The sequence below is a fragment of the Panulirus ornatus genome, chromosome 1, assembly GCF_036320965.1.
Source record: "Panulirus ornatus isolate Po-2019 chromosome 1, ASM3632096v1, whole genome shotgun sequence".
NCBI lineage: Eukaryota > Metazoa > Arthropoda > Malacostraca > Decapoda > Palinuridae > Panulirus > Panulirus ornatus.
In genome coordinates, this window is record NC_092224.1 from 91354563 (window position 1) to 91380401 (window position 25839).

At 44.5% G+C, this 25839-nt stretch overlaps 1 pseudogene; it reads right to left on the reverse strand.

Moving 5' to 3' along the window:
- The window catches only part of LOC139750869 (organic cation transporter protein-like), a 249495-nt pseudogene that overhangs the window by 177422 nt on the left and 46234 nt on the right, over nt 1-25839 (reverse strand).

Consider the following 25839-nt stretch of genomic DNA (forward strand, 5'->3'; position numbering starts at 1 on the left):
ATTGTCAAGAATCATAAAATGTTACGGTGAAATTCAAGTGTATACATTTTTCTAAATGTAAAGTGGCCATATATTCATACACAAGATCAGTATAAGAATAAGGCTTTTACTGAACTAAATATAAACACCCTAAGCTTCCTAATCAAGTTTCAGAAATACTGACAGTTGTACACGTGCGCCATGGCTGATAAACTCATGTGTTTCCTAATCAATGAAGTCACGTAATATTCAGTGGTTAGGAAAGTCGGCTTTACTCAACCTGGAATGTTTTGAGTACACACCTCCGTCCTTGTGTGCGCGCGTGCGCGTCAGCTAGTGTGGCGCATCTTAACACTATAAGAGTCAGGGAGCGAACCATACTTGGCAGGCTTTTACATCTTGGGGGAGAGTCACTCTTCCCGATGATAATTATAATAGGTCACATTACGGCTACCTGGCAACTCCCTCGCCCGACGCGCGGGAAGAACTGTCATTTAGCCACACAAGAGCACGTCATGTCTTAACACACGTCTTTGGATACTGTGTGCCTAAAATCGCACGCATGAAACATTTCACGGTGATGAGTTGGTAGATTTCCTCGACGGGTAAATGAACTGACACGTAACTCGAGAAAGTTAAAGGACAACAACACATAACATCTACAACGATCGGTAGAGCTAACACTTGATGATAAGAGGCTCAGTGGGCAGAAGTTTTTCACCCACGGGAGCAACAGATGCATTTTTAACATCGTACCGAACAACGAAGAGCCGCGTCTCCCCGTCTTCAAGGGCAAGAGGTCACGTGACCCGACACTAGCGTTCACGACTCCCAAGCTGATCGACCGAGTGTTTCTAAGTGTATCTTGATTGAGTGTGTGATTAGCTCTTGTGCTTCATTATAATTTGCCATATGACTGCTTAAGATACTCATTCCATATGTTAATAATCCTGTTGAAGAAAAATTACGTCGCCTCATTCGAGGTAAAACGTTTGCCCACGAGTTTATCGCCTTAACTACAAGTGAAATCAAAGCTATGACTCGAGTAACGCGTTAGATCGAGATTATCGAAGCCTTTCATGATTTTGAATACCTCTACTTGATCACCTCTCAACCCTCTCTTTTCTAGGCTAACTAAATCTAATACAGGGTAATCGGTTCTCATAGAATTTGTTTCTCATACCGGGAATGATCGAGTTAGCTCATCTCTGTACTCTCTCCACTGTCTTTCCTCAAGTAGGATGACCATATGTAATCACAATAATCAAGACAGGGACTCGCTAGTGATTTGCAAAGAGTGAGGATAATTTCACTGGACCTACATTCAAAAGCCCTACCAATAAATCAAAATTTTGTTCGCGTGGTATACTACTGTAGATATGGTTATATTTTGATGGTTAAGAAACTGGTTGACTGGCTGGACACTGCTCAAGTGGCTTTGGGTCACCAGGGATTATTACACTCAAGCCCCTTTCCCCATTTACCTTAAGTAGCTATACAGAATTCACACTGTAGCTTGCATTTTCAGTTTTACTACCAACATGTAAATCCCGTTCCCACATGTGAGCCCAGTTCGTCAGTTAGTCTATGTAAGTTCGAAAGTGCAGAGAATAAGCACAATTTCTGTGTAGATTTAATCCTAATTTAGTATCGTCCACGAACCTCGGTATCTTACATGCAGACCATTATCAACGTCTCAAGCCATCTGATCTCTGTGGCATACCATTTGTTACGTCCTACCATTCAGAGGCTCAGAGGCATAACCATTAATCATTACTCTTGGTTTGCAACTAAACCAATTTCCTATCCATCGAAATACAACCATATCTATACTATGTGACAACTTTGTCACTTTTATTGCCGAACTTTACGGAATGTTTTTTGGACATTTGAATAGATAAAATCACCTCTTTTTACCTTGTCAGCTAGTGATTAAATCATAAACACAAGCAGATTTGTCAGACATGAGGGATTTCGTCGAAAACCATTACGAGAATGTTTATGACATGATGATCCTAGTCATGGTTCCCAATCTTTTCCTGACTGACGCCTTCCATAAGTTTTCCAATTACAGACGTTAAGCTATTTGAATGATAATTTCCGGAGTGATTTATCAATATATATATATATATATATATATATATATATATATATATATATATATATATATATATTATTTTTTATAATCATTTTGCTTTGTCGTCGTCTCCCGCGTTTGCAAGGTAGCGCAAGGAAACTGACGAAAGAAATGGCCCAACCCACCCCCATACACATGTATATACATACACGTCCACACACGCAAATATACATACCTATACATCTCAATGTACATAATATATATATATATATATATATATATATATATATATATATATATATATATATATATATATATATATCTTGTTTTTTTTTCCCAAAGAAGGAACAGAGAAGGGGGCCAGATGAGGATATTCCCTCAAAGGCCCAGTCCTCTGTTCTTAACGCTACCTCGCTAACGCGGGAAATGGCGAATAGTATGAAAGATATATATATATATATATATATATATATATATATATATATATATATATATATATATATATATATATACATATAACGGAATTTTAGTCTGGGGATATCATGAACCAATAACACGCTAAGTGCGATGGAAAATATCAGAACACCATGAATACTTGATACAATGATATACACGAGTCAGTGAACGAACGAATGAATCACGTAAAGAGCCCTGTTCGGTCACTCAGTCAAGCATTCGAAAACATGAGTTATTAAAATACACAGTAAACAGAGGATCAACAATCCCTAATTAGTCAATATAAAAAATCAACGTACCTCCGAGACGACCATAGGCTGCCAGACGTAAACCCAGAGCTGACGATATCACGACACAGACACAGTTCATAAGAAGACTAGGCTGAGAGTGAGAGTTGGCAGCGCTGGACATACACTATGGTAAGCTAGACAACTTCGTTGCCAGACCGACATCAAAATCATAAAGCTTGCATACCTAGGTCTTAAAAACACTATGTAGCTCAGAAAATCACAGCTATGTCTAATGTACAAAATGAAATAATCGTAGAAAAGTAGAGATATGAGCATTTAATGATATAGTTACAAAATATTACCATAAACCACTCGCTCCGGGATCAAACGAGTAGGCGATGGTCAGTATGTAGCAGCAGGGCAATTGAGACTGTTGTGTCCTGTCTCATACCATCACAGGTTAATATAATTAAGAAATCTATTTTAACGAATCATTACCCTAACTATATGTTGTCATGCTCTAAAACTGTCAGGTATAAAATCGTCTACTCTTTTTAAGCGCTGGAGGAGGGAACACAAACCCCTGATTTCTCTGAAGAATAGAAAAGATCTCAAGAGGCTTTACCTAAAACAGATACAGAGGCTCGCTTACTAAAAAGCGAGGCCCTTTGCAATCAGGTCAGATGCTATAATTCTTGAGCTGAGCGTCTCCATGATCATGATCCTCACATCAAGATCACACACACACACACACACACGAATGACAGACGATGTCACAGATCAAGCCAGTAGAGCTTGCAAACAAGTATTCCTCGCCTGTCGGTAATAACTTCCTTTCTCAAGAACAAGACTCTGTCACCCCAATCAGGGCTCTTCCTATTGTATGTGTCTGCGTGGCTGCCATCTCCAGCGAGGGAGGTGGGTAGCACACTGTCAGCCAGCGGTAGAGGAGAAAAAGAAATACGTTTAGGGCTGACGCTGCTGGGGGTGTGTATGCTATATAGTAGTTGCGATTGGTGAGATACGGTCGTAAGAGGCAGGAACTGGTAGATGAATTAAAAAAAAAAAAAAGTAAACTAAAATATTTATTTAGTAATAGAATTTCACATCATGTCAGTCAACATTTATAGCTTTCTTTTAAACTCGTACGAATAACAGAAGTCAAAATATATAAAAAGAAAATATGATATAATGGTATACCCTGAAAAACTTTAAAATTCATAAAAAAAAAATGGAACACTTTTGTGGTTACCAAATAGATGAGTATAAAAAAAGATGTAGGTCTTGGCCTACGTACTCCAGTAAGGATTTCCTATTTAATTAAGTCAATGACTTAGAAAAATAACAAATTATACTACAGACCTGACGCTTTGCAGATAACTGGGTAAATAGATACAGCATATTACAAACACAGGATAACAACATACGTCATCGTAACCAAAAGTTAACATATCATAACAAAGTACAGTAAGAAAATAAGCCTTCTCATTTAAGACTAAAGTATATATTGTAAGATAATATTGTTCTGTTATTCTTCCTATCATGCTCTCAATCCTCAAGTTTATCATCCAATTATATATATATATATATATATATATATATATATATATATATATATATATATATATATATATGATTTGCCCACAAATAGCAGACTATCATTAACCTTCAGTGCTTAATTCAGCTGTAATATTTTCATTGGAGTTTGTTTTGTTTTTCTTATAAAAAAAAACAATCTGCATTTCACGCGGTAGAAAACTTATAGAAAATAGTGTACACATCACGGCAAAATTATGACGACCTTACGCTACTGGACATGTTGATTGGGGGGTCTGCCATCACCACACCCTACCACTTGTTAGTTTTACACAGTGTCTTGCAGCCCGTCCATCTGGCATATACTGCTTACTCAATCAAAGGCGAGCCTCATAATGGCGAGTGGCCGCATTTTACATGAATGATGCTGGGCTTCTTTGACTGACCAAACATGATACGTAAGGAAGGTCAGAATGAAGAACGGCCCGCCTTTAGTTATCACAGTGTGTCTCCCTGATTACATATTGCCACATCAACCGATAATTATGAAGAGTTACATGAGCCTGTTCCGCTCGCTAAGTTGGTTAGACCTACTAAGGAAAACAAAACTGTTACCATCACAAATACTGACAGGAAAATGCTCTATCTTAACCTGAAAATATTTTCTGTACATCAGTTTCATTTGTGGTTCCTGAGGAACTTTTAGTAGACTCTTCAACAACAAAAACAATAACAAGATTATAAAATGAGCAACAAGATGATTCCAATAACATACACGTACTAGATTAGTTCATTGCCTCTTACGTATCCATAACATGAAACAAAAGGTTGTATTAACAATGCTTAATATAGCTAAGAGCAGAAACTCAGCTCATCTCTATTTTCACACAAAAGAAGCGTTTGTACATATCATCACCCATATATAGGTTAACAATCAATGCGTCTTTGTCATATCCAAAACATTAGAATTATCCCTCAAATGCAGACTACAATACATATGCATTCATATAAACATGCTCCCATTGCACTCACAAATCACTTCATACAAGTCCTTCCAGTCATCTTTGGTATCTTTGCTCTATAATAGACCTATCCTATCCTATCACAAAATAGACTTTCTCGTCATTCTTTTATAACGCGTAAACAATAATCATTCATCAGGCGACAGATTTACTTCAGTCAAAAATCACTCAACAACATTTCCATTCATCAGTCTCTTACTCCCACATTCCTGGTCGAGACGTCATCTCACTTGCACCCAAATGCCGAGTGGACAGACTTCCTTCCAAAGACCTTTGCTAGGCTTGCAAACCTGCATATCCACTGTTGACAAAGTTCGCTGCCGTAGAAATATCTGAATAAACATTTGCGAAGCCTACGCTCCCGTTCTTCATCCTCATTATATGTGTACAACCATATATCTTACATCTTATTTAGGAGATATCTTCAGGTGTCATGCACTGCATCAAATTCCCTTTAATGCCTTCATGAGCTCCTGCAATGTTTTGTGTTAACTTTCTCTCTGCCAGTCACTCGTCTCTACGGACTCAAACTTATAGACCTGGATGAAAATCCAGCGATCACATAGATTCGGAACAGTTTCTACACCACAGTAAGGTCAGCCATTTGAAGTCTACATGCACTGGTCAAGGAATGATTCACACAATACACGAAAGAATCAATCTACAAGAGGGGAAGTTCCCTTCAACTTCACAAAGGCCGTCATGGACCTGACCTCCACTCTGTATGATACTTGCCGAAGTGACCCAGTTATTACGTCACCTTTCGTCTCTGATATGACCTTTGTATGACTTCTATTATTTGTAAACTTAAACCTCCACGATTTCCCTTGATCATATCATTCATCTCTTTTAATCATTAAGTTCTTTTTACTTTATCTTTTATTGCTAATAATCACTTCCCGAGTGTATTATGTAACCTCTTTACATTCTTAAGGCTTGTGTCATTCTTTCTAAGCGTTTTACATATTGATAATGGTTAATGCAATCTTAATACATTCTTATCTATTTTCCTAATATTTTCTTACTAGTTATTCTAATATGAAAATCAAGCTCTTTCCGCTCAAATGCAATGCCAACATAAATCTTTTTCACATTCTGCATCTCATCATACTCTCACACCACAAGCACATCTAGATTCACCAACATAATCTCCATCACTTCTATAACCACTTTCTAAACCATTATCACATTCTATATCCCAAGCTCTTAGCATGCATCATGACACCCACCAAACACAAACCACAAGGGAGACGTGGAAACTAGTTTGGGTTACATTCTTATACCCTTCTGTAATCTGCTGAAGTTGAGGTGACACATTTTCTCTTTATAATACCCTGTACGTCCACATGCCACTAATCTCTCCAAGATCAGATCACAAAGCAAATTAGTGATTGCTCTTTACTTAGTGTCAACAAGACGGAATCTGTGGTACACACCACTAACCGCAACACTGCTCCATATCACAATCATAATATTAGGGCAAGACACTAAGAAAACGTGTAATTTACAGCATAAACTTTTCTAATAAATTGTTCCTTTTCGTCCTTTTAACAACAACTAGTATTCCTCCTCACCTGCATTTAATATTAATAAAAGGTTTAGCGATATTTCCATTTCCTTTTCAAATCAAATGCATACAATATTCGTTCACCGTTGCAAACCCTTATTCGATATTTCAGAGCAATAACCTCAAACAATTTCTGATTACGTATTAAAAACTGGGGCATAAGTATGAGATGTTGTGAAGTAAATGCAAGGTAAGTGGTTTATTCTTCCACCACCGTGATGCCTTCTTCCTGCAAGTAACTATGATTCCCTTACAAAACAAGTCTTCCTCACGTACGCTGTAGAACGTCCTTGTATCTTTTAGTGTTTGGCGCCTTTTAATAGAACTTCCTTGCGTCTCTATATTGTTTGGCGCCATTTCTTGAAGAAAAAAAAAGATAAGAACAAAGATAGGGAGAAACATCATAAGAATGTTAGACCTTACACAATGAGGTAAACAACACAAAGTCTCTCGTCACTTTGCATGCAAGGCTTCCGTAACTGAAATAAGGACATTCTGCAGAAAATTCATCCCCGAATCACAATTGTTTTTTTTTGTTTTGTTTTGTTTTTTCCTCCCTCACACTCCGGCTGATTCCTCACAGTCGTTCTCTTCCTCCGCCGCAGTCAACGCTAAGGTGACGCCCTTCTCGCCGATGCTGCTCGAGGAGGACGATCTGCTGCTGCCGTACAGAAGCTCCAGCTGCTCTACGGTGTCGGGCATGGGCTTGTTCCTGCTCTCCGGCAGGAGGAGCGCGAAGACGCTGCCCAGTGCGGCAAACGTCCCGAACAGGACGGACGGTGACCACCAGTACGATGCCGCCTGAAGAAACGGACGGTGTAAGATATCAACGTGTGGGGGGGGGTACACTCGTGTTTACCTCTCTGCATGGCACCGTTCAAAATCGATTAATTTTACTGTAAGATTAAAAAAGAAAAGAAAAGAAGAGAGAAAATGGAGGCAATATTCACGGTGGTGAGGGTCACCACAAGTACTTCTTTTCCCACACACGTGTGTACCTCACGAATATTCTGGTTACAGTGGTAAGGTGACGGTGTACATATACAACAAGGTGATACACACCTGTACATCAAGATTTACAGGTGGAGGGTGGAGAGAATGAGGATTGGAACCACATGATGATATAATCCATGACAACAAGAATTCTAAATGGTAAGAGTACCAGACTATTGTTATGTTAATAATGTTCGGGAATCAAAGAGATGTTCGTGACCATACGAGCTGATTGATTAAAAGTTACTGTTACTCCAGAATTCGATTAATGCGAAAATAATCTATAGAGAGAAAGTTTAGAGGAAAAAAAAAGTATGTGGATGGCCTGTTTCCAACATGTCAGCTTTTAAGCTGTGTGTATAATCGTCAAAAACTTACAGCAAGTTTTCTTACGGTGTACTGACCTGCTCAATTGAAGGCAACTGAAGTATGGGGCCTTTCAAAAGGCTATGACAGCTGGCACAGTGAGTTAGCAGAGGTGTCAGATATGTAGGAAATGGTTACGTCTATTAGGGGATAGACTGTCATGTGGAGGGAAGACTGAGCAGCGAGGATTAAAAAGAGATGTGCTGCATAATACTGTGCGTTAACCATCAGAGTTTGGTGGGAGGCAATGGTATGCTTAACAGAACATTAGGTAACACATACTACACTATCATCACCATGAACCCCGCTCCCACTTCATCAAGTGGTTCATCAGGTACACACACACACATACAGAGAGAGAGAGAGAGAGAGAGAGAGAGAGAGAGAGAGAGAGAGAGAGAGAGAGAGAGAGAGACTCTCAAATTACTCACACCATCCTCAACCCACACTCAGCGTGTTCAAATGAAACACGGACCTTCACGTAAAGTGCTTCCAACTTTCCCAGTTTGTACAGGCACTTGATTTTTCAAGTGAAAATAAAAGAAAAAACTTCTCCATTCAAAATCCTAAGGACGAAACACCTTCCACTACATCTGTCTTCCTCGTCTGTTCATATATCACAACGTGTCCCAAGACCAGGAGCTACATGCAAAATGATTACTGTCCATTTCATCCACAATATAAGCCCGAATGATAGATTTACGAAACAAAGACACAAGGCAAAAGTAGATAGCAGAAAAAGACATGTACATACACAATGAACGACGAATATATTTTACAAACTGAAAAAAGTAGATAGCACAAAAAGACATGTACATACACAATGAACAATGCATATATTACAAACTGAAAAAAGTAGATAGCAGAAAAAGACATGTACATACACAATGAACAATGCATATATTACAAACTGAAAAAAGTAGATAGCAGAAAAAGACATGTACATACACAATGAACGACGCATATATTACAAACTGAAAAAAGTAGATAGCAGAAAAAGACATGTACATACACAATGAACAATGCATATATTACAAACTGAAAAAAGTAGATAGCAGAAAAAGACATGTACATACACAATGAACAACGCTTATATTACAAACTGAACAACACGAACCAGCTTTTCCCGAACATGTTCTTCACTGGAACAAACCGAACTTACCAGGATCTTAATGATGAATGGCGATATGATGGATCCGAGACGAGCCATCATGGACGAGAAGTTGAGACCCCGTGAGCGAACACTGGTTGGGAACAGCTCTGACGACACCAGGTACAGGAGCCCATAGCTGCCTGTGATGAACAGCTTCCCCACCAGCGCCAGGGAGAAGATCATCCAAGTGTAGCCTGCAAAGTGTTCACGTTCGTCAAACTCACCCACACTTGAACTCGGCACAGCCACACTCAACCCTATACATTAGTGGTGTTAGAACCTTTAACCTCCGCCTGCCACTACGTTAACTATAACTCTGCAAGCATGATTAAGGTCAGCGATAGCAACTGGGCCTCCCGGTGGTGTGTAGCGGTTAGCGTGCCTGGCCCGTGACGCATTCACGGGCCGCCCGCCCAGGTTCGAATCCTGGTTGTTGCGGCAGTCGGTCCACACTCAACCCAGCCGTTCATCCACCCCTACGGGTTGATTTGTAAAATGGTTACCTGGCTCAGGCTATATATATATATATATCCCTGGGGATAGGGGAGAAAGAATACTTCCCACGTATTCCCTGCGTGTCGTAGAAGGCGACTAAAAGGGGAGGGAGCAGGTGGCTGGAAATCCTCCCCTCTCTTTTTTTTTTTTTTTCAATTTTCCAAAAGAAGGAACAGAGAAGGGGGCCAGGTGAGGATATTCCCTCTAAGGCCCAGTCCTCTGTTCTTAACGCTACCTCACTAATGCGGGAAATGGCGAATAGTATGAAATATATATATATATATATATATATATATATATATATATATATATATATATATATATATATATATATATATATTCTTTCTTTTCTTTCAAACTATTCGCCATTTCCCGCGTTAGCGAGGTAGCGTTAAGAACAGAGGACGGGGCTATGAGGGAATATCCTCACCTGGCCCCCTTCTCTGTTCCTTCTTTTGGAAAAAATAAAAATAAAAAAATAAAAAAAAATAAAAAAAAAAAAAATATATATATATATATATATATATATATATATATATATATATATATATATATATATATATATATATATCACATCATCAGGGGAGACACAAGAGAGAAATGCATGCGATCATTACACGAAAGTGCTCTTGGGAACTTATCGTGTATCATTTTCCCCGTGGACTCAGGAATATCTTGATCACGCGCAAAATTGTGATCCTTTCCAATATACAGAGAGAGAGAGAGAGAGAGAGAGAGAGAGAGAGAGAGAGAGAGAGAGAGAGAGAGAGAGAGAGAGAGAGAGAGCGTTAATGAGAAGGCCTTGACTAGGGCCTCAATTGTCCGTGCCGTCTCAGCTAAAATAAAAAAAAAATTAATTTATGTAGATGAATTTTCCCCCCGTCATTTATAAATGCTATTTGCACAGATCCCTTCCTCTTATATCATTTCCTCAGCGTTCATTTGCACTGGAAATATATTATTGTTCCCGCTTCAAAGTCCTTCTGACATATTTACTTTTCTTTAATAATTACGGTCTCTAATTATCTCATTTATCAACGTCATTTCCTTACAGACAAAAACTAAGGAAAAATAAAAATTAATCCTATTACAGATTTGATTTTTTTTTTCTTCATCGTTTCTCTTCTTAAAAGGCTGTATCATCGCCACCTGACGAAACATAAACTATTTTCAAAGAACTAACAATTCGCCTCAAAAGAGTCCATCCTGTCCCTGCTACTGACGGTAGCGGAACCTTAGAACTATAGGGGCGGCCCCTGGCAAAGAGATTCTGGGAGAACACCACTAGGACCCCTCTCAGAAAAGGGTCCTGGTGTACTGATAAACAAATGAACATCGGATGAGCAACCTCTCTCTCTCTCTCAAGTTATTCCTACACCTTCACCACTGAAAGGCAGTCTGCTACCTAAGTCTATACACACATAAACAATGAAGCATCTATACACACTGTTTGGTGTGGCCAGGATGGTGAGTATGGCAGCAGAACACACGGCGTAGTTGAAGGAGAGGACGGAGCGGCGGCCGAAGCGAGCCACGACAGGGGTGAAGCCAACGTAGCCGGGTATCTCCATCAAGGAACTCAACACCATGTACAGGAATGGGTCAGTGCTGTGCAGGGAAGAAGAAAAAAAAGTGTCTTATTAGTACAAGAATGACATACACAGGTAAAGTGTTCTTACAAGATACAAAAAAAAATAAAAAATAACAGGTGTAACTAAGTACAGCAACGAAATACAACGCCACCTGAAACGAAACACCTTCAGATAAATTGGACCTGGAACAAGAAACTAAGAATGGAGAGTCAGTGAGCTTACTGCTGCGGGAATAACTTACAAAATATGTGTGGCTGAGGGTGAAGAGCTGCACTCACGGGGGTCATCTCACCTCTAGACTGCTCTGTCCTGAAACGGAAGGTTTATCTTCGATGTCAGCACGCATGGCCATGGCTTACAGGACAACACTTAAGTCGTTGTAAGATGGAGTACGTCCGGAGGTTTCATGTCTGGCGGATCACAAAAACTATTCAGTGGTCTCAACTTCTTAGAAGTGACAGCCATGGCGAGGCCTCAGTCGACAACAGAGGCTTCACGTATCACTTAAAAAGCCAGCAATTATCCATTCATACAGGTTTGTGCATCTCCACGTTGTGTTCGAAGACAAGTCCCCCACACCAGGTATGACTCTGGGTGAATGTGGTGTGATGGACGGCTAACTGTCCCAGGAAAAATGGGGATGGATCTTAACTCTCATCCTTGAAAGTACTCTGATTACCTCGATACCTAACCTTATTCCACACACACATGACACGCACACTATATTCATCCTAAGGTCAGGTCACCAAAGCGATACCTCCACGATAACACACCATGTTACAGGTAATTCTTCAAGATGAAAACCTTCGCCAATCACTGTTCTCTAAGACTCACTGGAAACCTAATATCACAAGAACGCTGTATCATAAACTGAGACAGATTCACGCGTCAAGAATAGAAAAGGAAATAAAGTGTTCGTGATGTGTGTGTGACTAGATCAAAGCATGTCCTGCTGCAGGTTTAATCATTGGGATACAGTGTCTGAGGTTCATGGTGCTTCAGTGTCATGCACCAAGGGTTATGCATGACGGGGACAATGTCGTTCAGTGTTGCGCATTTGACTGATCTACACAGGGAGGTGCCACCACACACACACACATACCTGAGTACACTATATCAGGAATTGGATGACGCACTGTGACACAGTGAAGGTCTACGACCAATTGATCACAGATAGCAAGTCTCCATGATTCAGAGATCGGTAGAGGATTCAAGTAATGTGATGCGTCACACGCAAGTAACACTGGAATGGTCACAAATACAAGTAACACCAGTCCGTCATATATATCAACTCTCTCGTGTCACAAATAAGTAACACTGGTATATCAAAGACATGTAACACTGTCACACGAGTAATCCTGCTGCGTCACACACAAGCAACACTCGTATGTTGCACACAAGAAACACAAGTGCGTCATGTAACACTGGTGTATAACAGACAAGCAACACTGGTGTGTCACACACACACACACACACACACACACACACAAACAAGGTAACACTAGTGGCAGACACAAGGTTAAGATCGTGTTACCTGAAGGTGGCGCCTGAGAGGCTTATGCCCCAGTAGGTGATGCCGGCGCAGAACCAGCAGCCGAAGAGTCCTATGGTGACCCTACGGAGGACGGGTGTCCGCACCAGCACCGTCACCTCCCTCCACCAGGTGGCCAGCCGACCACCGCGGCCTTTACCCTCCTGCCCTCCCCTGCCTCCTGCTGCTGCCTCTGCCGACTGAAACTCACTGGAATTATTGATCTGATGACGATAATGATGATGATGATGGTGATGGTGATGATGATGATAATGATGGTGAAAAAGAGAGAGAAGAGAGGAAGGGGTAAGAGATGAAAGAGAGAGAGATAGAAGAGAAGGGGAAATTTTAAAAATGAAGGGTTAAAAAAAACCAAAAATTTTAAGCTATCAAATTAGGGGAGAAGCCAGGAATTAAAACCTTGCACCAGGAAGGAGGGGTTAGCCAGGCCCCAAACAAATTTAAAAAATCACGGTCAAAACCAACACCATCACAACCCCCATCACCCTTACAACCTCCCACCCCCCATCACCCCCAACCTCACCACACAGTTTCCCCCACCGCATATCACAACACCATTTACCCTCACAGCCCACCCCCACACCTTATCATCCCCGCATCATCTTTACACCCCCCTCCCGGATCTCCTTTAACCCTCACCACCACAGCATCACCCCCAATTACACCCTCACCATCACACCCCACCCTCACAAGCAACATTATTTAAAACCATAAACATCACACCAAACCCTCATCAACCCTCATCCCTCACCCATCACCATCACACGCATCATCATCACACGCATCACCTACCACAACGCATCATCATCACACGCATCACTACCACACGTATCACCACCACACGCATCACCACCACACGCATCACCACCACACGCATCATCATCACACGCATCACCACCACACGCATCACCACACGCATCACCACCACACGCATCACCACCACACGCATCATCATCACACGCATCACCATCACACGCATCACCACCACACACATCACCACCACACGCATCACCACCACACGCATCACCACCACACGCATCACCACCACACGCATCACCATCACACGCATCACCACCACACGCATCACTACCACACGCATCACCATCACACGCATCACCATCACACGCATCATCATCACACGCATCACTACCACACGCATCACCATCACACGCATCACCATCACACGCATCACCACCACACGCATCACTACCACACGCATCACCATCACACGCATCACCACCACACGCATCACCACCACACGCATCACCATCACACGCATCACCATCACACGCATCATCATCACACGCATCACTACCACACGCATCACCATCACACGCATCATCATCACACGCATCACCACCACACGCATCATCATCACACGCATCACTACCACACGCATCATCATCACACGCATCATCACACGCATCACCATCACACGCATCATCATCACACGCATCACCACCACACGCATCATCATCACACGCATCACTACCACACGCATCACCATCACACGCATCATCATCACACGCATCACCATCACACGCATCATCATCACACGCATCATCATCACACGCATCATCATCACACGCATCACCACCACACGCATCACCATCACACGCATCATCATCACACGCATCATCATCACACGCATCACCATCACACGCATCACCATCACACGCATCATCATCACACGCATCACCATCACACGCATCACCATCACACGCATCACCATCACACGCATCATCATCACACGCATCACCATCACACGCATCATCATCACACGCATCACCACCACACGCATCATCATCACACGCATCACCATCACACGCATCACCATCACACGCATCACCACCACACGCATCATCATCACACGCATCACCATCACACGCATCACCATCACACGCATCACCACCACACGCATCACCATCACACGCATCACCATCACACGCATCACCACCACACGCATCACCACCACACGCATCACCATCACACGCATCACCACCACACGCATCACCATCACACGCATCACCATCACACGCATCACCATCACACGCATCACCACCACACGCATCACCACCACACGCATCACCATCACACGCATCACCATCACACGCATCACCATCACACGCATCACCACCACACGCATCACCACCACACGCATCACCATCACACGCATCACCATCACACGCATCACCATCACACGCATCACCACCACACGCATCACCACCACACGCATCACCATCACACGCATCACCACCACACGCATCACCACCACACGCATCACCATCACACGCATCACCACCACACGCATCACTACCACACGCATCACCACCACACGCATCACCACCACACGCATCACCACCACACGCATCACTACCACACGCATCACCATCACACGCATCACCACCACACGCATCACCAGACACATCACCACCACACGCATCACCACCACACGCATCACCACCACACGCATCACCACCACACGCATTACCACCACACGCATCACCACCACACGCATCACCACCACACGCATCACCATCACACGCATCACCACCACACGCATCACCATCACACGCATCACTACCACACGCATCACCATCACACGCATCACCACCACACGCATCACCACCACACGCATCACCACCACACGCATCACCAGACACATCACCACCACACGCATCACTACCACACGCATTACCACCACACGCATCACCAGACACATCACCACCACACGCATTACCACCACACGCATCACTACACGCATCACCACCACACGCATCACCACCACACGCATCACCATCACACGCATCACCACCACACGCATCACCACCACACGCATCACCATCACACGCATCACCACCACACGCATCACTACCACACGCATCACCACCACACGCATCACCACCACACGCATCACCACCACACGCATCACCACCACACGCATCACTACCACACGCATCACCACCACACACATCACCACCACACGCATCACCACCATACGCATCACCACCACACGCATCACCACCACACGCATCACTACCACACGCATCACCACCACACACATCACCACCACACGCATCACCACCATACGCATCACCACCACACGCATCACCACCACACGCATCACCACACGCATCACCGCCACACGCATCACCACACGCATCACCAAACGCATTACTTCACGCATCAACACACGCATCACTACACGCAACAACACACACATCACAACACGAATCACCATAAGCATCACCACACACATCACCACACCCCCATGCGTTGTCATCATTATAATCATGAAGGAATTGCAGGTGCGTTACATTTATCAAAATTAACACGTTACATTTATCATTATTGACGCGTTACACTTATCAATATCAACGCGTTACATTTATGAATATCAACGCGTTACATTTATCAATATTAACACGTTACATATATCAGTATTGACGCGTTACAGTTATCAATATCAACGCGTTACATTTATCAATATCAATGTGTTACATTTATCAATATCAACGCATTACATTCATCAATATTAACGCGTTACATATATCAATATCAATGCGTTACATTCATCAATATTGACGCGTTACATTTATCATTATCAACACGTTACAATCATCAATATCAACGCGTTACATTCATCAACATCAACGTTACATTTATCATATACATATACAGAAATGATCTGTATATGAGAGACTGTTAAGGGAAATGAAACGAATACAGGAGTCAATATTCCGATTACTGAATACGGTGAAGCTGGAAACATGCGACAGAAATTTGAGATCGAGAAACGTGTGTCCCCACGAGTGTAAAACGCTCTCCCTGTACGTACGAATGTCCCTCGTACAACCAGGCTCATGAATCTGTGCGTGAGAGGGACCTGCGAGTTGACACTGGACCCCCAACCCTTGGCCTAACACATCTCATCAGGAATGAAGACTAAGAAAAACTGTCTGCTGCTCAGTATAAGAACTGGGTTCCCTTACGTGGAGGATAGGATGTTGTTCAGTACGCTGCAGACCACGTAGATAAAGATTTGTTTCGAAAAACCTTGTTCAAGTGAATGAAATAACGGGGTAAAGAAAGGTCTAAGGTAAAGAGATGAGGTCTGGGGTAAGACAACAAAGATGATGATAGAATTAAGAGAACTGATGTAGTGTGAGAAGTTAGAGGGTATACCTTTACCCACTTTGGAAAAGGAAAAGGGGAAGACTTGGGGGTCGAATTGTTCACAGTTCTGAATCTTAATGAACCAATTCAAAACATGAACTGTAAACAGATGTATGCAAGACGCAAACGAGGAGCCGATAGGGGTCACAGCAAGGAACCATCGAACAGACTCGTTAGGGAAGATGCAATCAAGTACTACAGTATGGGTTTAGAAAGTTGCTGATAGCGCAGAGAGAGAGAGAGAGAGAGAGAGAGAGAGAGAGAGAGAGAGAGAGAGAGAGAGAGAGAGAGAGAGAGAGAGAGAGAGAGAGTGGGAGGACCCCAACTGGTGTAGAACCCTCTTCCCGTACCAATACAAAATAGGTCAATACAGTTGCACTAAATCACACGGGTACACTGGAAAAGAGGCACCCGCTCGGGCCCACAAGAGACCACATGACATTGGAGATGGTGCGGTACGTCTCGATCGACCTCGAGAGAAACACGGGCATATCTTACGGTATCTGAAGGAGCAGGAGGACAACCGGGACGGTGCACAGGAGCTGAAGTGTTCGCCAGGCCCGGACGAAGTAGGCCAGCACACCGAACATTATGCCCGTGAGGGCGAAGGGCGCGGTGGACAGCAGACCCATGATGGTGCGCGCGCTGGTAGGGCACGCCTCCGTACCTGTCAGGTGAGAGGAGGAGGAGGAGGAGGAGATGAACGACCATATTAACAGCGAGGTTGTCAATCAGGACTGCTTTCTAAAGGTACGATCCCTTGGGTATGATGACCCAGCGTCTTTGACCTGTGACCTTATCTTTTAAGGTCAAACCCTCAGGGTATCACACCCAAGGGTCGTTCCTTCGTAGTCCAGAGGTCAAAGTACATACATGGATCTAATCCTTCACTCTAAACCAGGTCAACTTACATGCATCTAATTCTTCACCCTAAACCAGGCCTAGAGAGAAGCATTGTCAATCACACATCACCATTCGTCCTATATAAACCAATTTTTTCCCCACAAAACTTGAATAAGATAAAAGGCAAAATACGTATGTACGATCAGGTAAATAAAAAAAAAAAATATTGGTGAACAGTGCTGCACACAGATTAGCATACCATGAATGTAAGCAGGGCCTATGATGGCGTGGATCATCCCTAGGACGAAGCGGCCGGCGAGGACCAGAGAATACAGGGGAACCAGAGCTGAGGAGATGGCTGTCACACCGAACACCATCGCTGACCCGATCACCACCCACCTCCGGCCGAACCTGTAAACATCATCACGCAAGGTGACTTTCATGCAACACGACCTGGTGAAGATGGAGTCATACACCCGGGGGAGACACACAACACCGTCACGGACGGGTATTTACGACATCGAGAGAGAGACAGAGAGAGAGAGAGAGAGAGAGAGAGAGAGAGAGAGAGAGAGAGAGAGAGAGAGAGAGAGAGAGAGAGAGAGATGAAACATCCCCGAAAGCTGTAAGACACAGGATTGTACACTGGGAGATGTACGCGACACAGCACATCGCGTCAGTTCTTTTATAGTTAGGAGGAACTGGGAACGAGTGTACCTTATGATGGTGAGGTAAGAGAGAGAGAGAGAGAGAGAGAGAGAGAGAGAGAGAGAGAGAGAGAGAGAGAGAGAGAGAGAGAGAGAGAGAGAGAGAAAGAGAGAGACGTTGATCAAAACACTCGTAACGAGGCAAGTACAAAAATAGCCAAAGCTGTTCCACACGTCTATCAGGAGTTGAGGGCCAGTATTTGAGCGAGGTAATTAAGCTACATTGCACGGAGGAAGGATGGGTTGTCTGAGGATGAGAAAATACGCGAGGAACTAAGCGATAAGTTCAAAAGTGAACTGGCACTAAAGGACACTACAACACCAACACGCATTAAAGCTGATGGGGAGAGAGAGAGAGAGAGAGAGAGAGAGAGAGAGAGAGAGAGAGAGAGAGAGAGAGAGAGAGAGAGAGAGAGAGAGAGAGAGAGACTGTAAAAGCAGTGGTGTAGTGACCCCACTGTGTAGGTCGGAGCAAACTACTGAATACTCTTGTTTTACATATAAGGACACACGGTCCATGTGATGCGTCTCCATATGTGTGATGTAGGAATGCACACATACACTTGAAATGCCACTGGAAGCGTTGTAAACATGGCTGGTGTGTTGCCATGGGTGTGGGAGAGAATGAATGTAATCTTGTCATATCGGGAAATTGCATTAGATTACTTCCAAGTTCCTCTATGGATTGGAGAATATCGGCTGGGGACGGTACATGGGAGGAACGCGTGAAGAGGAGCGCAAGCAGACACGTGAGGAAATACTGATGATAATAATGGGCGACTCTAATAAACTGAGTGGAAGGTGGAACGCTCCAGCGTGAAGAACAAACACAAATGGAAAGAAAAGTTCGGTTGAAGTAAAATATGCGAGGTTAAGACATGAGGCCCCGCAGGCGTACAAATATTTTTCAGATGAACAGATAAGGTAAACACAAAACCTACTCATATATATATATATATATATATATATATATATATATATATATATATATATATATATATATATATATATATATATATATATATATATAATGAACTCAACACATAACACTAATGCTCTTTCGACTCTTCACTCACTCACTTCACTTCACTCTCTCTCTCTCTCTCTCTCTCTCTCTCTCTCTCTCTCTCTCTCTCTCTCTCTCTCTCTCTCGTCCGCCCTCACCTGTCAGCCATGAAGCCCATGAGAGGCTCCCCGACAGCCGTGCCGAAGAAGTAGAAGCTCTGGAAGAAGGGGCTCAGGCTGGCCCTCCCACACACCAGGTCCCACTGCAAAGGAGGAGACGTTTCGTTACTTCCCTTCACCTCCGGCAATGCGATGACGGTGATGTCCTCGCCCCTTTGCCTAACACACCAGGCGACTTCCTAATGCGCTCACTAGGTAGCCATCTCCTCCCTCAACCCCCACATATCTCTCCTGTGACCGACTGATCTCTTCCAGCCAGGAGCTTTGCGTTCATCCCGACGAGTCGGTCTGCTCGAACCAGGATCATACTCCCTCTGAACACGACCTTGTGTGCACGATCTCCTCCAGGTTTCGTACCATCCTCCCCGATGAAGGCTACTGGTGGTCCCAGATGATAGCTGGTAATCATTTTCCCACATCATTTCCACCAGAGGGAACTTTTCCTCCTGGGTCGATCGACACTTGGGGTTGCGACATCACGTCAGCATCCAGTGTTCAGGTCTCACGTCCGTAGAGCGTGACCTGAAACATACCACTTTGGAACACATGAACCCTGCTCCGTCCCTCCGCGTTTACCGTGGATCACGACAGTGTGATCCCTGGGTATGATGGCCTGGTCCCTTGGGGATCAGGTCAGAAGCCGGGCCATCATACCCAAGGGCCGTACTGGAGAGGTTTATACTCACGTTGCCGACTGCTGTAGATGAGTTCGATACACCGTGTGACATTCCATCTTCCGCAACTCCGCCACATCACGCGGACAAATAATCAAATGACTATATCTTAATCCTCGTCTCGTGGCTCACAGCCACCTCCAAGACCAACTCTGAGCGAGTAATGTATTAATCACTGACTAATCATAGAAGAAAACAGTGGCCATGAAATCCTCGAACGCCAATTGTGTCCTGCTTACCGTCCATCACCCGAGTGAATATCCAGTTCAAGCCGCTGCTGAAACGTACCCACAGTCACGACACAACCCAACCTGGACCCCGACAGGTAATTAAACACACGTCCAGGACTCTCCCACACTACTCGGGAGAATTCAAAGCGCTTGTTGCAGTACCTCCAGAAAATCGTCTGAAGGAACGTAAAAGAGAAAAGTTACAGGAATTCCGGCTTTTGTTGCACTTCGAAAGACGTTGTCTGGCCGCCACAACTAGTTACCCGGACCAGCTTCTGTCAGGGAGTCGGTCGTCCTCTACCGGGAAACTAGGGGAGAGAGAGAGAGAGAGAGAGAGAGAGAGAGAGAGAGAGAGAGAGAGAGAGAGAGATGTAATGAACGGGTGACATTTTACGTGTGTGTGTGTGTGTGTGTGTGTGTGTGTGTGTGTGTGTGTGTGTGTTTAGCGCACTCAGGAGGGTAAACTTTTACGTCAGCCAGCCTCGAGTCTCCGCCGCCAGCAACAGGTAAAAAAAAAAAAAAAAAAAAACGGAAGGTCTTGTGGCCGTCATGAGACAAACGCCCCTGCCAGGCGCAGTCCTGGCGAACCTAACAACGGGAGGACCTTCACCGGTACACGGTGGTACCAGGTAGTGGCTGTTGCACCGCTCTTACTGGTCCTCTCTCTCCCGCTCTTACTGGTCCTCTCTCCCGCTCTTACTGGTCCTCTCTCTCCCGCTCTTACTGGTCCTCTCTCCCGCTCTTACTGGTCCTCTCTCTCCCGCTCTTACTGGTCCTCTCTCTCCCGCTCTTACTGGTCCTCTCTCCCGCTCTTACTGGTCCTCTCTCTCCCGCTCTTACTGGTCCTCTCTCCCGATCCACCACACCTGCACGACCTGACCGGGCGACGGGTTACGAGTTCTCAGTTACCACACAGCCCTCACACCGAGCATGACTTAACCGCTCGAAGCCTTTACAACCCTACCGTTGTTACCCACAGAGTCGACCAATGGGAAGAAACGAAAGCTGGTCTAGTTAGGCTTCAGTGATCCTGAACAGTTAGGCCTGAATGATGAAGACTAAAAATGATTAATTAAGAGAAAAGGAGAGAACTGAGCGCCTTTCTGACGTCTAAGTTATGGTTCATTGGTGTGTGTGTGTGTGTGTGTGTGTGTGTGTGTGTGTGTGTGTGTCCTTACCTCCATGGTGACTGTGGAGGTGAAGGTGGAGGTGTCGTACTGCCAGTCGTCACAGGGACGGGTCTGGAGGCTGCTCTCCTCCTCCATGGCCGTCTGCAGCAGGTCGGGCGTCCAGGGCAGGTCGGCCACGGCCTCGTAGTCTCGCACGTACATCCGGCAGCGGGACCGCTCCAGCTGCCCACCACGCTCCTCCCTGAGGAAGACGCACACGAATAAGAATACGCCTCCGTCAAAACCCTTCCACACACCCACAGCAAAGCCTACACCCGTACACCCCCAGCAAAACCTACACCCGTACACCCCAGCAAAACCTACACCCGTACACCCTATGACTGTCTTTTTCTTTCCTATTTCTAACCTGTATCTTCTGTCCAACTGCCTCTTGCCCCATGCTACTAACCATCCTATTTCGAGAGAAGTGTTCCTCCTGGCTCCGGCGTTGAGGTATACTACTGATCACCGTGGCTCCCTCGTCCCACACTGATGATCTGCTGAGTCAGGGTACAGCGGGTTGTTCCTGGGTGGCTCCTGTCCACAGGGAGTGTTGCTAGGAGGTTCCTCTCCACAGAGTGATGCTGGGAGGTTTTTGTCCATAGAGAGTGTTGCTAGGAGGTTCCTGCCCACAGGGTGTTGCTGGAAGGTCCCTGTCCACAGTGTTGCTGGGAGGTTCCTCTCCACAGAGTGATGCTTGGAGGTTTCTTTCACAGGGTGTTGCTGGGAGGTCCCTGTCCACAGAGTGTTGCTGGGAGGTCCCTGTCCACAGTGTTGCTGGGAGGTTCCTCTCCACAGAGTGATGCTTGGAGGTTTCTTTCACAGGGGGTTGCTGGGAGGTCCCTGTCCACAGTGTTGCTGGGAGGTCCCAGTCCACAGAGTGTTGCTGGGAGGTTCCTGTCCACAGGGAGTGTTGCTGGGAGGTTTCTGTCCACAGAGTGTTGCTGGGAGGTCCCTGCCCACAGAGTGTCACTAAGAGGTCCCTACACCACCTTTTGTAACTCGTACCACGTCAAGGACTTTGGCTGTGCCAATTCATCGTGAAGGAAGGACAGCAGAGCCAAATGCGGATCTAGAGTTACCTTCGCCGTATGTATAATCTTCGTATAGGAATCAAATAAGGTCATAAAGTCCATGACTGATTAAGTGGAGGGCAGTTTCGTGGGTGTGGTTATAGATTCTAATGGTCTTTCTCACTCTATGGCACAGCACAGTGGTTTCTTACCGATGCTCGGTGTACCACGCGTGCTACGTACGGTGCGTGGGGTCTAGACAAGTGGTTCACAACCGGGGGTACATGTACCACTAATGGTACATGAGAGCCGTACCGTCCAGCCGGTGCGTGGTGTTAGTCTTACGAATTCCGACTCTTTCTGATTCAGGTACTTTCTCCTGGTTTGGATCTGCTTTGTATGGTTGGGCACTTCTCTCATTACAAGTACATACTTATTCCATCTCAATCGTTATAAATGAACATGAAAAACATCTTCATTGTTACGGAAGGACGGACATTAAATCCGATTTAATGATTCCCTATGTTAAGTGAAGTCATGTTCACTGTATTCTTCAGTTAAACTAAGTTTTTTTTTTAACTGATGGTATACAGAGTGCAGGTGAGACATGTTGGTGGGACGCTAAGTGACTGAAGACCTAAGGGTCTACAAATAGGTTACCAGCTGCAGTACAGCTATAACATGCGACATTCCCACTATGTACAGATGGTGACGGGGTAGTAATGAAGAGGGCTCCTCCCTACCCATCACTATAGATGGAGACAGGATAGTACAGCAGAAGGCTCCTCCCCACCCATCACTATAGATGGAGACAGGATAGTACGGCAGAAGGCTCCTCCCCACCCACCACTATAGATGGAGACAGGATAGTACAGCAGAAGGCTCCTCCCCACCCACCACTATAGATGGAGACAGGATAGTACAGCAGAAGGCCCCTCCCCACCCACCACTATAGATGGAGACAGGATAGTACAGCAGAAGGCTCCTCCCCACCTATCACTATAGATGGAGACAGGATAGTACAGCAGAAGGCTCCTCCACACCCACAACTATAGATAGAGACAGGATAGTTCAGAAGAAGGACGCCCTTCAGATCGTCACTGGGCCAGGACGGAGGAACCTACCAGGGTATGGAGTAATTGAGGCGCTGCTCGAGGCTCCACGAGGAGTTCTCCAGCTGAGGGACCCGGCACCAGTGCTCCACCACCGGGTTGTAGAAGGCTCCTCCCAGCGAGAAGTACGGCAGCAGGAGCGCCCCTGGAACACATAAAGTTAGCCTGTCTAGGTTTAATGAACATCATGAGAGACACCAGGCACACCCTATGGCCTGAGCCATAAAATAACCCTTGGGTCTGATGGCAAGGTCTTTAACCCGACCTTTGAAGGTCAGGTCAGAAAGGCCAATCCATCAAACCCAAGGGTCGTACCGCAGTGGTACAAGTCGCAGTGATCTGGTGGATGAAATAAGATCTTTTGATATGGATGGTTAAGTCCCAGATCCCTCATACTGACTTCCTAATGAGATGAATAAATTTCCGTGATGGTTCGCTTGAAGACAGTACAGACCCTTAACTCTTGGTCCCTTAACCACGCTGGGTATCATGATGCCCTCCATCTACTCCACCTAACTACACTTATCCAGGGGCGTGAGGTACTGCGCCTCAGGTCTGGACATGGTTTCCTGGAGGCGCCACAACATCGTGACCTATTTATTACCACCAGAGCGGCGGGATGTTAGTGCTAGGGCAACACGGGGGCTTACATGACCTCCAACCCTTCCGCTGTGATGATAGGCTGTGGAACTCTGGCATCCCATATATTACCACTAAATTCACTTCACTTGTAATTCAAACTTTACTGTATTACTTTTACTTATGCCCTGTATGTATTTCTTACTTAATTTGAGTCTTAATTTCACTTTTTATCAATGTTTTTCTTGACGCGTTTGAAATATAGACTTTCTGACATGTAAACATGTGCACAATTTAATGTTAACACGCAGCTATGCAATTCTTACTAATAAACCGCTGTGTCTGCCTGTCTGCCATATGTATGTGTATGAGACAGAGGAAACAGAATAAAGATTGTTTAACATCCCAAGTTGCTGTTTTGTATCGAAGTTGTTTCTTGAGATGAGCTTGCAGGTCACCAGACCTTCAATTCCTTGACCTCTGACATCTTACTCGAGGTGAACCAGCTGGTCAACCAAACCTACTGTATCAATATCCCACACCACGGGAGGCAAATGACCAGGCAAGCAGGCAGCCTCCTGTTCTTCCTTTCGGGTGATGATGATCCTGATCTGTCAAGTCTGATTCTGTTCCTCTGAATACGAATACACGGGAAAAATAACATTGTGGAAGGAAACTCACCACACCTGCTCTTCCTGTGGTGAGGACGTTAACGGTAATAAAGACAGCATCATCTATCATCCAGAACTTCCTATGGATGCTCTTCTTTAAACAGCAGAAAGAGCTGGGGTTGTACATAAATGACCAAGTTTCGTGGTGTGTTTGGGAACCATTTTCTTTCTTTTTTTTTTCACCCCAAACTACAAAACCCGACGCACCATTACACGGCAATTATTATCAAAGATGATTTGTCGAAGCCTTTTTACGGATAATCAGATCCAAAACAAGGTGTGCAGCATTGTTAGCCAACGTGGAACTTTTAACAATTCTTGGTATACATGGAACTATTAACAATATTTGGTATAATCAGTTACCGTAATCAAGTAATACACTCAACCCTGCAGTACGTGACTTACGTGAATAAATGTAGTTTTAAGTGACTTACCAAGGAGGTTTATTTAGCGTACAGTTTC